At 50.0% G+C, this 14,078-nt stretch overlaps 5 non-coding genes and 2 pseudogenes across 5 annotated transcripts; all 7 read left to right on the forward strand.

Moving 5' to 3' along the window:
- Positions 1–4,625: 4,625 nt before the first annotated feature.
- Positions 4,626–4,800, forward strand: LOC142720243 (U2 spliceosomal RNA; annotated as a pseudogene).
- Positions 4,801–6,146: 1,346 nt separating this feature from the next.
- On the forward strand, positions 6,147–6,337 carry LOC142720297 (U2 spliceosomal RNA). The gene has a single exon (XR_012873087.1). It is a non-coding gene; the product is annotated as a U2 spliceosomal RNA (small nuclear RNA).
- Positions 6,338–7,683: 1,346 nt separating this feature from the next.
- LOC142720298 (U2 spliceosomal RNA) lies at positions 7,684–7,874 on the forward strand. The gene has a single exon (XR_012873088.1). It is a non-coding gene; the product is annotated as a U2 spliceosomal RNA (small nuclear RNA).
- Positions 7,875–9,218: 1,344 nt separating this feature from the next.
- LOC142720299 (U2 spliceosomal RNA) lies at positions 9,219–9,409 on the forward strand. Its single transcript, XR_012873089.1, has one exon. It is a non-coding gene; the product is annotated as a U2 spliceosomal RNA (small nuclear RNA).
- Positions 9,410–10,758: 1,349 nt separating this feature from the next.
- On the forward strand, positions 10,759–10,828 carry LOC142720269 (U2 spliceosomal RNA; annotated as a pseudogene).
- A 770-nt stretch (positions 10,829–11,598) lies between these two features.
- LOC142720259 (U2 spliceosomal RNA) lies at positions 11,599–11,781 on the forward strand. Its single transcript, XR_012873061.1, has one exon. It is a non-coding gene; the product is annotated as a U2 spliceosomal RNA (small nuclear RNA).
- A 1,350-nt stretch (positions 11,782–13,131) lies between these two features.
- Positions 13,132–13,322, forward strand: LOC142720300 (U2 spliceosomal RNA). Its single transcript, XR_012873090.1, has one exon. It is a non-coding gene; the product is annotated as a U2 spliceosomal RNA (small nuclear RNA).
- The last annotated feature ends 756 nt before the right edge of the window (positions 13,323–14,078 follow it).

A 14,078-nucleotide genomic window follows, 5' to 3' on the forward strand; every position in this document is an offset into this window, starting at 1 on the left:
GAAGACGGCCTCCAACACCTGCCCCAGTCATTCTCGCTGGGCAACTCCTACGGCCTCATCTACTACCCGGACATGCCGCAGATCTGCAGGAGATGCAGCAAGAAGGGTCATTCGGTGAAGGACTGCAAGGAGGACGCCTGCAAGAACTGCCGGGTAACAGGACACGAGACCAAAGACTGCCCGAAACGGACAATGTGCAACCTCTGCGGACAAGCAGCCCACTCCTACAAGGACTGCCCGAAGAGGGATCGATCCTGGGCAACTGTAGCGGCGAAAGCTCCGGCCAGAGGGAACCCCGCCCCAGCCAGAGCTCCAGCGGCGCAGAAGACCGGGAATAAGAAGGATGGTAAGAAGACGACAGTCCCTCCCCCCCGTCTCCCGGCCCTCCCTCGCCCTACCCTTCCCACCCTCCCTCGCCCGGCCCTCCCCACCCCCCCGTCCCCAACCCCTGTCACCCCCACTGAGGCTCTCACCTTCTCCTACCCACCCATCTCAGTGGTCCTGTCACCTGCACCTCTCCCAACCCAGCCTCCCTTCTCCCCAGCTCCAGCAGCACTAACATCTTCCCCTCCAGCTGCTGGAGTCCTCTCCCTGGAGGATTTTCCCCCTCTTGTCTCCTCAGGTGCCATCCAGAGGAAGAGAAAGGTGAGGGACAGCCCAGCTGCTGAGTCCTCAAAGCGACAAGTCGTGGAAATCTGCGAAGATTCCCTTGCGCAGCAGGAGGAAATGGAGCAGATGGTGGAGGAACTCGTGTCTGAACCTGAGGTCATCGACTTCACAACAGACATCCAGGTGGCTACAATCCTGGAACAATTTTTGTCAGAGGGCCTGCTGGATCTTTCGGACCCGCCAGGAGAGGAGGATCCGCCCGACCGGACTGGTAACTAAGGTGTATCGTTTGCACTAACCTTCTTTATTCTCCCCCATGGCTGCTAAACTTAACATCTTTAGCCTCAATGTGAGGAGTGTTAGAGATAGGACTAGATGTCAGATGGTGCTAACTTTTCTTTCCAAGCAGTCGAGTGATGTATTTATGCTGCAGGAATGTACTCTCCCCTCTTCCAGGTCATACCATCATCTGGCCAGGCAGTGGACCCATGGCCCGTCCTACTGGTCTGGTGGGGGCGACTGTAAGTCTGCAGGGGTTGCCATCCTGATTAGGGGAAGCGTATTTACTGTTGACTCTGTCCAGGAGCTCGCCTGCGGCCGCTTGTTGGTCGTAGACGGTTCCTGGGCAGGAGAGCCGATTAGGCTCATCAACGTGTACGCTCCCCCTATGAAGGCTGAGCGCCTGGAACTATTCCAGACCCTGCGGACCCAGCTCGCCACCACTAGGGCAGTGGTGATGGCCGGGGACTTCAACTGCCCCATCGAAGAGGATGGACGAAGTTCCGGCACTTCAATCAAACTGGATGTCAGTTCCAAACTGCTTATCGAGATGGTAACCGAAGCATCCTTGCAGGACGTTGTGGGCTCCATGGGGATTGGCTCTGTGAACTATTCATGGAGCCGACCCGATGGCTCACTTCGTTCTCGGATTGACTTTGTGTTCACCTCCCGGGCAGTCAAGCAGCATGGGCACTCCATGGTCCCCTGCTTCTTCTCTGACCACAGGGCCATTCTCTTCCAGGGTGCCATCGGCCACGGTTTTCCTCCCGGCCCTGGCTCCTGGAAGCTGAATTGTGCCCTGCTGGAAAGAGAGGAGGTACTGGCGGAACTTAGAGACGCCTATATTGTTTGGAGGAATGATAAAGTTTTCTTTGACAAAACCTGTGACTGGTGGGAATATGTTAAAGTTGAATTTCGTTGTTTCTTTCAGGCAAAAAGTCGTCAACAGGCGTGTGAGAGGAAGAGAGACTTCAGAGAGATGCAGCGTCAGCTGCGATCCCTTCAAGACCTCCTTCAATGCGGCTGGGACGTCAGGAAGGAGCTGGAGGAAGCCAAAAAGGGCCTGAAAAGGCACTTTGAGGAGGAATCCAAGCGAATTGTCTTTCGTTCCAAGGTGGAGAACCTGGAGAAGGGTGAGAAATGTAACTCGTTCTTTTTCAGGAAACTCCATGCCGGCCACACGCCCCTGAAGGAACTTCGAGATGAGACCGGAAACATGCATTCTGGGAAGAAGGAGGTGATGGGAGTCGTCACAGACTACTACCAAAGCCTCTACTCCCGGAAAACCACTGACCCCGAAGCCGCCGATAAATTCCTGTCAGGTATCACTAATCATCTTGATCCTGCAGGTACGGAGGCTATGGATGTACCCCTGACGGTGGAGGAACTGCTCTCTGCCGCTAAATCCTTCAGACCCGGCAGGACCCCGGGCAGTGATGGTCTCCCAGCAGAGCTCTATGTAGCGCTGGGGGACTTGATCAGTCCGGACCTGCTGGAGCTCTATGAGGAGATGGTGGTGGAGGGTAGAATGCCACCGTCCTTGAGAGAAGGCATGATCACGATCTTGTATAAGCGGAAGGGGGAGAGATGTGACCTGAAAAACTGGCGTCCCATCTCTCTCCTGAACGTGGACTACAAGATCCTCGCCAAAGTATTGGCCAACAGACTGAAGGTTGTCATCGGACAGATCATCGGATCGGACCAAACCTGCGGCATTCCTGGCCGTAGGGTGGCCGACAGTCTTGCCCTGGTGAGGGACACGGTGCATTACATGCAAAGCCGCCGTACACACGCGGCCCTGGTCAGTCTGGATCAGGAGAAGGCTTTTGACCGGGTCTCTCACGAATTCATGGGTAAGGCTCTGCGTAGGCTGCGGCTTGGCAGGTTGTTCTGTTTGTATGTTAACCTGATGTATTGCGACATTTACAGCTCGGTGCTGGTGAACGGCTGGAAGACTGACCCCTTTCCTGTATCGTCGGGGGTTAGACAAGGCTGTCCTCTTTCACCTCTCCTTTTTGTTTGTGTTATAGAGCTCTTCGCAGAGGCTATCCGGCAGAATGGAGAGATCAGAGGGATCACCGCACCAGGTCCAGGACACTTCGAGGTCAAATGCTCGCTGTACATGGACGACGTGACCGTCTTCTGCGCTGACCAGAGTTCGGTGACTGCACTCGTCCAGACCTGTGAGGAGTTCGGACGCGCTTCAGGGGCAAAAGTCAACTGCGGGAAGTCGGAAGCCATGCTCTTCGGAAAGTGGTACCTGCCTTCTCCTGCCTCCTTCCCGTTTACTATCAAGCCGGACTTCATCAAAATTCTGGGAGTCTGGTTCGGTAAGGAAGGTGCAGCCCTAAAGTCGTGGGAAGAACGCTTGGCCAAAGTCAACCAAAGGATCGGACTGTGGAGCCTCAGACAACTCACTATTGAGGGCAAAGCAATGGTCCTGCGTAACGAAGTCTTGCCTGTGCTACAATACACTGCACAGGCATGGCCCCCTCTTGCCACCGTCTCGAGGGCCATTACCAGGACTGTGTTTCGCTTCATCTGGGGCTCGAAAATGGACAGAGTAAAGCGGACTGTTATGTACAAGGAGCCCCGCAAAGGTGGGAAGGGTATACCCGACATTCCCACTCTGCTGCGGATCGCTTTTGTATGTGACTGTGTTCGTAGGACTCTGAGGACAGCAAACGGCTCTGCGGGCAAGGCCATGTCCCGCTACTTCCTCCTTCCCCTCTGGCGAGGTTTTGGCTGGGACAAGTGGGACAGCTCCTTCCCTTACAACTGGCACGCTCCCTGGTTCTACGGAGATGTCGTCCGGTTCGTGAGGGAGCATCAACTGGAGGGTCTTAAGCCCGACTTGTGGAAACCTAAGACGATCCACAAGCACATCAGAGCAAAGGACTCACTGGAGTCTGTTCCAGGGCTTCATGCCGACACGTTGGAGACTGTTTGGACTAACGTGTCATCTGGCAGGTTGACCAACGGGCACAAGGACATTTCATGGATGGCCATCCAGGGAGGACTGCCTCTTAGGTCATTCATGCATGCCCGCAACCTGTGCAAGACCCGGTACTGCCCCAGGTGCCCCTTCACGGAGGAAACATCTTTGCACATTTTCTGGCAGTGCCCCTTTGCACAGGGTCTGTTGAAAGCCTTGGAACATGAACTCAAGGACTCAGTACCCAGGAACAGACTGTCGTACCGCTCGGTACTTTATGGACTATTTCCTGGGAATACCACGGATGGAGCAATCCAGGAAGCCTGGCGCCTTATGAACTGCTTTAAGGACGCTATATGGTTTGCCAGGAACCGTCTGATTTTGCGGAGAGAGAGTGTGTCCGTCCAGGACTGCCGCAGGCTGATCCACAGCCTGCTCAGAGACTATTCCACCTGGGACAGCCCGGACGTCGATGAGGAAGAGGACTGATACTCCCCTTCCCCCCACTCTCCCTTCTTGTGTGTTGTCTTTCAATAAAGCTTCGGGCCTGTGATTTCCCCCTTCCCTATCCCCTCCTACCCACTCCCCTATCCCATCACTTGTCTGTAATGCTTTGTTGTTTGGCTTTAGTGAATGCAAGAATGATTAGTGTAGCATGTGGTGTAATGTATAGCATAGGCTAGCCTGTACTGTGTATTATACTGTCATGTTATGTTTGACGACTGTTATTATTTATTATTTGCTGCTTCATGGCTTGCGCTGCGTCGCAGTAATGTTTGTATGATGACGATTGATTGTCAATAAAGCATTTTTCAATCAAAAAATCTGTTCTTATCAGTTTAATATCTGATACGTCCCCTATCTGGGGACCATATATTAAATGGATTTTTAGAACAGGGAGATGGAAATAGAGCTTGCTCTGTCCACTCCACGCATTGACCTGGTATTGCAGTATTTCCAGGACCGGTGCACCCTTCCCTTATGTGTTGACTAAAATCAGATTCCAAAAGTGCTATTTGTGTTTGCTATTGTTTTTGTCTTTCTGATGGGATCTCCCCTTTTAATCCCATTATTTCAACACCTGTTGGACAATGCATTTGTACAGTCATGTGTGATAATGAGCTCATTTATTAAATGCAATTAATTAATACATTGCCACCTCTTGTTGTGTGTGTGTGTGTGTGTGTGTGTGTGTGTGTGTGTGTGTGTGTGTGTGTGTGTGTGTGTGTGTGTGTGTGTGTGTGTGTCTTCTGTGTTTCTGTGTTTCCGGCATTTCACATTGGAACAGCTCATTCACCTTCCTTGTCTTCTCTCCGCCCTCCCTTTTAGGTAGGTTAAAGAGCTGCACCTGAGCCAGCCACTGATTGATTGATGCAGCACCACAGTCAAATAGTGGAGTGGAGTAGGGGGAACAGCAAACAGCCATTAAAGCAGCCCGCCCGCCACAATGGACCTACCTGTGTACACTAGATGGATGTGATGGAATGTACTGTCGTCCCTACATTTCCAAGAAGAAGTAAGAATTGCAGTTGCAACAAACCCTTGCTTGCCTACAAAGAGAGCAGCAATTTGGATTTGTTACTATGTTACCTGGAAGAATAACAAACTGTGCAAGGATGGAGGTTGTAGGAGCAAAGAGAAGTTGTCTGTAAAGTTGGTGGATGCCTATTTTCCATTTTGCAGTCCCTTGTCTCCCTCTTGTGGCCTCCTGGAGGCAAATAAATGTGCAAAAAAAAGACAGCCTGGCGGCCGGCTGTTGCAGTGTTGCCCTCTCAGGCAACACTGAGTGACTGACTGAGCCGCACCGTCTTATATAAAGTTCAGACGGAACTTTGCACGTGTCATAGTGGAGCCCTCAGGATTCCAGAGCCAGCTTTCTGACATCATAATGGGGCCTGCCTCAGAGATAAAAGCCTGGGCCCAGGCAGTGTTGGTCAGTGCTGCTCAGCAGGCAGCACTGGACTGGACTGGACTGGATTACAGCTGATACAAGGTGTGAAGGAACAAGGGGTGGCTGTGGGCATGCACTTGCTGCCGCTGCCAGTGTTTATCTGCATGGCAGGAGGGCATTTGGGCGTTGCCAGGAAGGCGTTTTTATGTAGATTCCTCCTCTTTCAGCACTGCATTGTGGTGCAAGCAAAAGAAGCAAATCCTGTGTAGCTTCCTCTCCGGCCTTTATTCACCTCCCTCCCGCTTAGTAGCTGTAAATGTGTGTGAGCCTGCAGGGCCCCATGGAATTGCCTAGGAGTAGGCTGAATCAATCGCTGCAAGGGGTGAACAGCAGTATGGGACAGGCTCGGGCAAGGCAAGGGCCGCTCGGGTTATCGCTTCTCGGCCTTTTGGCTAAGATCAAGTGTAGTATCTGTTCTTATCAGTTTAATATCTGATACGTCCCCTATCTGGGGACCATATATTAAATGGATTTTTAGAACAGGGAGATGGAAATAGAGCTTGCTCTGTCCACTCCACGCATTGACCTGGTATTGCAGTATTTCCAGGACCGGTGCACCCTTCCCTTATGTGTTGACTAAAATCAGATTCCAAAAGTGCTATTTGTGTTTGCTATTGTTTTTGTCTTTCTGATGGGATCTCCCCTTTTAATCCCATTATTTCAACACCTGTTGGACAATGCATTTGTACAGTCATGTGTGATAATGAGCTCATTTATTAAATGCAATTAATTAATACATTGCCACCTCTTGTTGTGTGTGTGTGTGTGTGTGTGTGTGTGTGTGTGTGTGTGTGTGTGTGTGTGTGTGTGTGTGTGTGTGTGTGTGTGTGTGTCTTCTGTGTTTCTGTGTTTCCGGCATTTCACATTGGAACAGCTCATTCACCTTCCTTGTCTTCTCTCCGCCCTCCCTTTTAGGTAGGTTAAAGAGCTGCACCTGAGCCAGCCACTGATTGATTGATGCAGCACCACAGTCAAATAGTGGAGTGGAGTAGGGGGAACAGCAAACAGCCATTAAAGCAGCCCGCCCGCCACAATGGACCTACCTGTGTACACTAGATGGATGTGATGGAATGTACTGTCGTCCCTACATTTCCAAGAAGAAGTAAGAATTGCAGTTGCAACAAACCCTTGCTTGCCTACAAAGAGAGCAGCAATTTGGATTTGTTACTATGTTACCTGGAAGAATAACAAACTGTGCAAGGATGGAGGTTGTAGGAGCAAAGAGAAGTTGTCTGTAAAGTTGGTGGATGCCTATTTTCCATTTTGCAGTCCCTTGTCTCCCTCTTGTGGCCTCCTGGAGGCAAATAAATGTGCAAAAAAAAGACAGCCTGGCGGCCGGCTGTTGCAGTGTTGCCCTCTCAGGCAACACTGAGTGACTGACTGAGCCGCACCGTCTTATATAAAGTTCAGACGGAACTTTGCACGTGTCATAGTGGAGCCCTCAGGATTCCAGAGCCAGCTTTCTGACATCATAATGGGGCCTGCCTCAGAGATAAAAGCCTGGGCCCAGGCAGTGTTGGTCAGTGCTGCTCAGCAGGCAGCACTGGACTGGACTGGACTGGATTACAGCTGATACAAGGTGTGAAGGAACAAGGGGTGGCTGTGGGCATGCACTTGCTGCCGCTGCCAGTGTTTATCTGCATGGCAGGAGGGCATTTGGGCGTTGCCAGGAAGGCGTTTTTATGTAGATTCCTCCTCTTTCAGCACTGCATTGTGGTGCAAGCAAAAGAAGCAAATCCTGTGTAGCTTCCTCTCCGGCCTTTATTCACCTCCCTCCCGCTTAGTAGCTGTAAATGTGTGTGAGCCTGCAGGGCCCCATGGAATTGCCTAGGAGTAGGCTGAATCAATCGCTGCAAGGGGTGAACAGCAGTATGGGACAGGCTCGGGCAAGGCAAGGGCCGCTCGGGTTATCGCTTCTCGGCCTTTTGGCTAAGATCAAGTGTAGTATCTGTTCTTATCAGTTTAATATCTGATACGTCCCCTATCTGGGGACCATATATTAAATGGATTTTTAGAACAGGGAGATGGAAATAGAGCTTGCTCTGTCCACTCCACGCATTGACCTGGTATTGCAGTATTTCCAGGACCGGTGCACCCTTCCCTTATGTGTTGACTAAAATCAGATTCCAAAAGTGCTATTTGTGTTTGCTATTGTTTTTGTCTTTCTGATGGGATCTCCCCTTTTAATCCCATTATTTCAACACCTGTTGGACAATGCATTTGTACAGTCATGTGTGATAATGAGCTCATTTATTAAATGCAATTAATTAATACATTGCCACCTCTTGTTGTGTGTGTGTGTGTGTGTGTGTGTGTGTGTGTGTGTGTGTGTGTGTGTGTGTGTGTGTGTGTGTGTGTGTGTGTGTGTCTTCTGTGTTTCTGTGTTTCCGGCATTTCACATTGGAACAGCTCATTCACCTTCCTTGTCTTCTCTCCGCCCTCCCTTTTAGGTAGGTTAAAGAGCTGCACCTGAGCCAGCCACTGATTGATTGATGCAGCACCACAGTCAAATAGTGGAGTGGAGTAGGGGGAACAGCAAACAGCCATTAAAGCAGCCCGCCCGCCACAATGGACCTACCTGTGTACACTAGATGGATGTGATGGAATGTACTGTCGTCCCTACATTTCCAAGAAGAAGTAAGAATTGCAGTTGCAACAAACCCTTGCTTGCCTACAAAGAGAGCAGCAATTTGGATTTGTTACTATGTTACCTGGAAGAATAACAAACTGTGCAAGGATGGAGGTTGTAGGAGCAAAGAGAAGTTGTCTGTAAAGTTGGTGGATGCCTATTTTCCATTTTGCAGTCCCTTGTCTCCCTCTTGTGGCCTCCTGGAGGCAAATAAATGTGCAAAAAAAAGACAGCCTGGCGGCCGGCTGTTGCAGTGTTGCCCTCTCAGGCAACACTGAGTGACTGACTGAGCCGCACCGTCTTATATAAAGTTCAGACGGAACTTTGCACGTGTCATAGTGGAGCCCTCAGGATTCCAGAGCCAGCTTTCTGACATCATAATGGGGCCTGCCTCAGAGATAAAAGCCTGGGCCCAGGCAGTGTTGGTCAGTGCTGCTCAGCAGGCAGCACTGGACTGGACTGGACTGGATTACAGCTGATACAAGGTGTGAAGGAACAAGGGGTGGCTGTGGGCATGCACTTGCTGCCGCTGCCAGTGTTTATCTGCATGGCAGGAGGGCATTTGGGCGTTGCCAGGAAGGCGTTTTTATGTAGATTCCTCCTCTTTCAGCACTGCATTGTGGTGCAAGCAAAAGAAGCAAATCCTGTGTAGCTTCCTCTCCGGCCTTTATTCACCTCCCTCCCGCTTAGTAGCTGTAAATGTGTGTGAGCCTGCAGGGCCCCATGGAATTGCCTAGGAGTAGGCTGAATCAATCGCTGCAAGGGGTGAACAGCAGTATGGGACAGGCTCGGGCAAGGCAAGGGCCGCTCGGGTTATCGCTTCTCGGCCTTTTGGCTAAGATCAAGTGTAGTATCTGTTCTTATCAGTTTAATATCTGATACGTCCCCTATCTGGGGACCATATATTAAATGGATTTTTAGAACAGGGAGATGGAAATAGAGCTTGCTCTGTCCACTCCACGCATTGACCTGGTATTGCAGTATTTCCAGGACCGGTGCACCCTTCCCTTATGTGTTGACTAAAATCAGATTCCAAAAGTGCTATTTGTGTTTGCTATTGTTTTTGTCTTTCTGATGGGATCTCCCCTTTTAATCCCATTATTTCAACACCTGTTGGACAATGCATTTGTACAGTCATGTGTGATAATGAGCTCATTTATTAAATGCAATTAATTAATACATTGCCACCTCTTGTTGTGTGTGTGTGTGTGTGTGTGTGTGTGTGTGTGTGTGTGTGTGTGTGTGTGTGTGTGTGTGTGTGTGTGTGTGTGTGTGTGTGTGTCTTCTGTGTTTCTGTGTTTCCGGCATTTCACATTGGAACAGCTCATTCACCTTCCTTGTCTTCTCTCCGCCCTCCCTTTTAGGTAGGTTAAAGAGCTGCACCTGAGCCAGCCACTGATTGATTGATGCAGCACCACAGTCAAATAGTGGAGTGGAGTAGGGGGAACAGCAAACAGCCATTAAAGCAGCCCGCCCGCCACAATGGACCTACCTGTGTACACTAGATGGATGTGATGGAATGTACTGTCGTCCCTACATTTCCAAGAAGAAGTAAGAATTGCAGTTGCAACAAACCCTTGCTTGCCTACAAAGAGAGCAATTTGGATTTGTTACTATGTTACCTGGAAGAATAACAAACTGTGCAAGGATGGAGGTTGTAGGAGCAAAGAGAAGTTGTCTGTAAAGTTGGTGGATGCCTATTTTCCATTTTGCAGTCCCTTGTCTCCCTCTTGTGGCCTCCTGGAGGCAAATAAATGTGCAAAAAAAAGACAGCCTGGCGGCCGGCTGTTGCAGTGTTGCCCTCTCAGGCAACACTGAGTGACTGACTGAGCCGCACCGTCTTATATAAAGTTCAGACGGAACTTTGCACGTGTCATAGTGGAGCCCTCAGGATTCCAGAGCCAGCTTTCTGACATCATAATGGGGCCTGCCTCAGAGATAAAAGCCTGGGCCCAGGCAGTGTTGGTCAGTGCTGCTCAGCAGGCAGCACTGGACTGGACTGGACTGGATTACAGCTGATACAAGGTGTGAAGGAACAAGGGGTGGCTGTGGGCATGCACTTGCTGCCGCTGCCAGTGTTTATCTGCATGGCAGGAGGGCATTTGGGCGTTGCCAGGAAGGCGTTTTTATGTAGATTCCTCCTCTTTCAGCACTGCATTGTGGTGCAAGCAAAAGAAGCAAATCCTGTGTAGCTTCCTCTCCGGCCTTTATTCACCTCCCTCCCGCTTAGTAGCTGTAAATGTGTGTGAGCCTGCAGGGCCCCATGGAATTGCCTAGGAGTAGGCTGAATCAATCGCTGCAAGGGGTGAACAGCAGTATGGGACAGGCTCGGGCAAGGCAAGGGCCGCTCGGGTTATCGCTTCTCGGCCTTTTGGCTAAGATCAAGTGTAGTACCTGCTCAAGCTGAGGTTAGTAATCATCCCTGCCGGTGGTACGTGGGCCATCGTAGGGGGATGACAGAACGCCGAGGTGAGGGCAGGGAACCACAACGGTCATCGCTCTGGTGTACGCATTTGGTTTAAAGGTACCATTTGTAGGTGACCAGGCGACCGCCGGATCGAGGTCATTAGGCCGGGTAGTTTGGAAGCCCGAGTTGCTATGTGCCCCAGGGCTGGTGACCCTGGGGTGCCCTAACTCACTGGGGGTGGGATCCCACTGAGTGAAGGCACACTTGCACGCACTCTCTTTCACGCTATATGAGCACACACCTTTATTCTCCCGGCCTTCTGGCTGGGAGATGAGGAATTTTTTTTATACCTGGCGGATGTCCAGGCTGTATCACAGCGCACATCCACTTATTTAATTTTGTTTTTCACTGTGTGTTTGTCACGTTTGTCACAAGGATTTTGGGATGCGGTGCCCTTTTGGGACCCTCCTGAGGTCTAGGGGGAAAATGTGTGGCCTTCTGGTTCCTTTTTCCCCTGCAACCCGGCCTCCCTTCTTCGGAGGGGAGGTGCAACTAGGATGCAGGCTCCTAGGTGGACACTGGGGTGGCAGCCCAGGTAGAAGCCTAGGAGTGTGTTTGGGTCTCCCTAAGCTTCGGCGAGGGGGGACCATCGATCCTTGATCCTCTAGGCCTATGGTTTGGAGGGCCTCTCTCTTTTAAGAGAAGGGCTGCGATAGACCGCATCCTTGTGCACTTTTTGTGTGGCACCTCTGCACTTTTTATGCACTTGGGTGATAGAAAGCACGACTCGGGCTTTAAGAAAAAAAAAAAAAAAAAAATCTGTTCTTATCAGTTTAATATCTGATACGTCCCCTATCTGGGGACCATATATTAAATGGATTTTTAGAACAGGGAGATGGAAATAGAGCTTGCTCTGTCCACTCCACGCATTGACCTGGTATTGCAGTATTTCCAGGACCGGTGCACCCTTCCCTTATGTGTTGACTAAAATCAGATTCCAAAAGTGCTATTTGTGTTTGCTATTGTTTTTGTCTTTCTGATGGGATCTCCCCTTTTAATCCCATTATTTCAACACCTGTTGGACAATGCATTTGTACAGTCATGTGTGATAATGAGCTCATTTATTAAATGCAATTAATTAATACATTGCCACCTCTTGTTGTGTGTGTGTGTGTGTGTGTGTGTGTGTGTGTGTGTGTGTGTGTGTGTGTGTGTGTGTGTGTGTGTGTGTGTGTGTGTGTGTGTCTTCTGTGTTTCTGTGTTTCCGGCATTTCACATTGGAACAGCTCATTCACCTTCCTTGTCTTCTCTCCGCCCTCCCTTTTAGGTAGGTTAAAGAGCTGCACCTGAGCCAGCCACTGATTGATTGATGCAGCACCACAGTCAAATAGTGGAGTGGAGTAGGGGGAACAGCAAACAGCCATTAAAGCAGCCCGCCCGCCACAATGGACCTACCTGTGTACACTAGATGGATGTGATGGAATGTACTGTCGTCCCTACATTTCCAAGAAGAAGTAAGAATTGCAGTTGCAACAAACCCTTGCTTGCCTACAAAGAGAGCAGCAATTTGGATTTGTTACTATGTTACCTGGAAGAATAACAAACTGTGCAAGGATGGAGGTTGTAGGAGCAAAGAGAAGTTGTCTGTAAAGTTGGTGGATGCCTATTTTCCATTTTGCAGTCCCTTGTCTCCCTCTTGTGGCCTCCTGGAGGCAAATAAATGTGCAAAAAAAAGACAGCCTGGCGGCCGGCTGTTGCAGTGTTGCCCTCTCAGGCAACACTGAGTGACTGACTGAGCCGCACCGTCTTATATAAAGTTCAGACGGAACTTTGCACGTGTCATAGTGGAGCCCTCAGGATTCCAGAGCCAGCTTTCTGACATCATAATGGGGCCTGCCTCAGAGATAAAAGCCTGGGCCCAGGCAGTGTTGGTCAGTGCTGCTCAGCAGGCAGCACTGGACTGGACTGGACTGGATTACAGCTGATACAAGGTGTGAAGGAACAAGGGGTGGCTGTGGGCATGCACTTGCTGCCGCTGCCAGTGTTTATCTGCATGGCAGGAGGGCATTTGGGCGTTGCCAGGAAGGCGTTTTTATGTAGATTCCTCCTCTTTCAGCACTGCATTGTGGTGCAAGCAAAAGAAGCAAATCCTGTGTAGCTTCCTCTCCGGCCTTTATTCACCTCCCTCCCGCTTAGTAGCTGTAAATGTGTGTGAGCCTGCAGGGCCCCATGGAATTGCCTAGGAGTAGGCTGAATCAATCGCTGCAAGGGGTGAACAGCAGTATGGGACAGGCTCGGGCAAGGCAAGGGCCGCTCGGGTTATCGCTTCTCGGCCTTTTGGCTAAGATCAAGTGTAGTATCTGTTCTTATCAGTTTAATATCTGATACGTCCCCTATCTGGGGACCATATATTAAATGGATTTTTAGAACAGGGAGATGGAAATAGAGCTTGCTCTGTCCACTCCACGCATTGACCTGGTATTGCAGTATTTCCAGGACCGGTGCACCCTTCCCTTATGTGTTGACTAAAATCAGATTCCAAAAGTGCTATTTGTGTTTGCTATTGTTTTTGTCTTTCTGATGGGATCTCCCCTTTTAATCCCATTATTTCAACACCTGTTGGACAATGCATTTGTACAGTCATGTGTGATAATGAGCTCATTTATTAAATGCAATTAATTAATACATTGCCACCTCTTGTTGTGTGTGTGTGTGTGTGTGTGTGTGTGTGTGTGTGTGTGTGTGTGTGTGTGTGTGTGTGTGTGTGTGTGTGTCTTCTGTGTTTCTGTGTTTCCGGCATTTCACATTGGAACAGCTCATTCACCTTCCTTGTCTTCTCTCCGCCCTCCCTTTTAGGTAGGTTAAAGAGCTGCACCTGAGCCAGCCACTGATTGATTGATGCAGCACCACAGTCAAATAGTGGAGTGGAGTAGGGGGAACAGCAAACAGCCATTAAAGCAGCCCGCCCGCCACAATGGACCTACCTGTGTACACTAGATGGATGTGATGGAATGTACTGTCGTCCCTACATTTCCAAGAAGAAGTAAGAATTGCAGTTGCAACAAACCCTTGCTTGCCTACAAAGAGAGCAGCAATTTGGATTTGTTACTATGTTACCTGGAAGAATAACAAACTGTGCAAGGATGGAGGTTGTAGGAGCAAAGAGAAGTTGTCTGTAAAGTTGGTGGATGCCTATTTTCCATTTTGCAGTCCCTTGTCTCCCTCTTGTGGCCTCCTGGAGGCAAATAAATGTGCAAAAAAAAGACAG

The sequence above is a fragment of the Rhinoderma darwinii genome, unplaced genomic scaffold, assembly GCF_050947455.1.
Source record: "Rhinoderma darwinii isolate aRhiDar2 unplaced genomic scaffold, aRhiDar2.hap1 Scaffold_495, whole genome shotgun sequence".
NCBI lineage: Eukaryota > Metazoa > Chordata > Amphibia > Anura > Rhinodermatidae > Rhinoderma > Rhinoderma darwinii.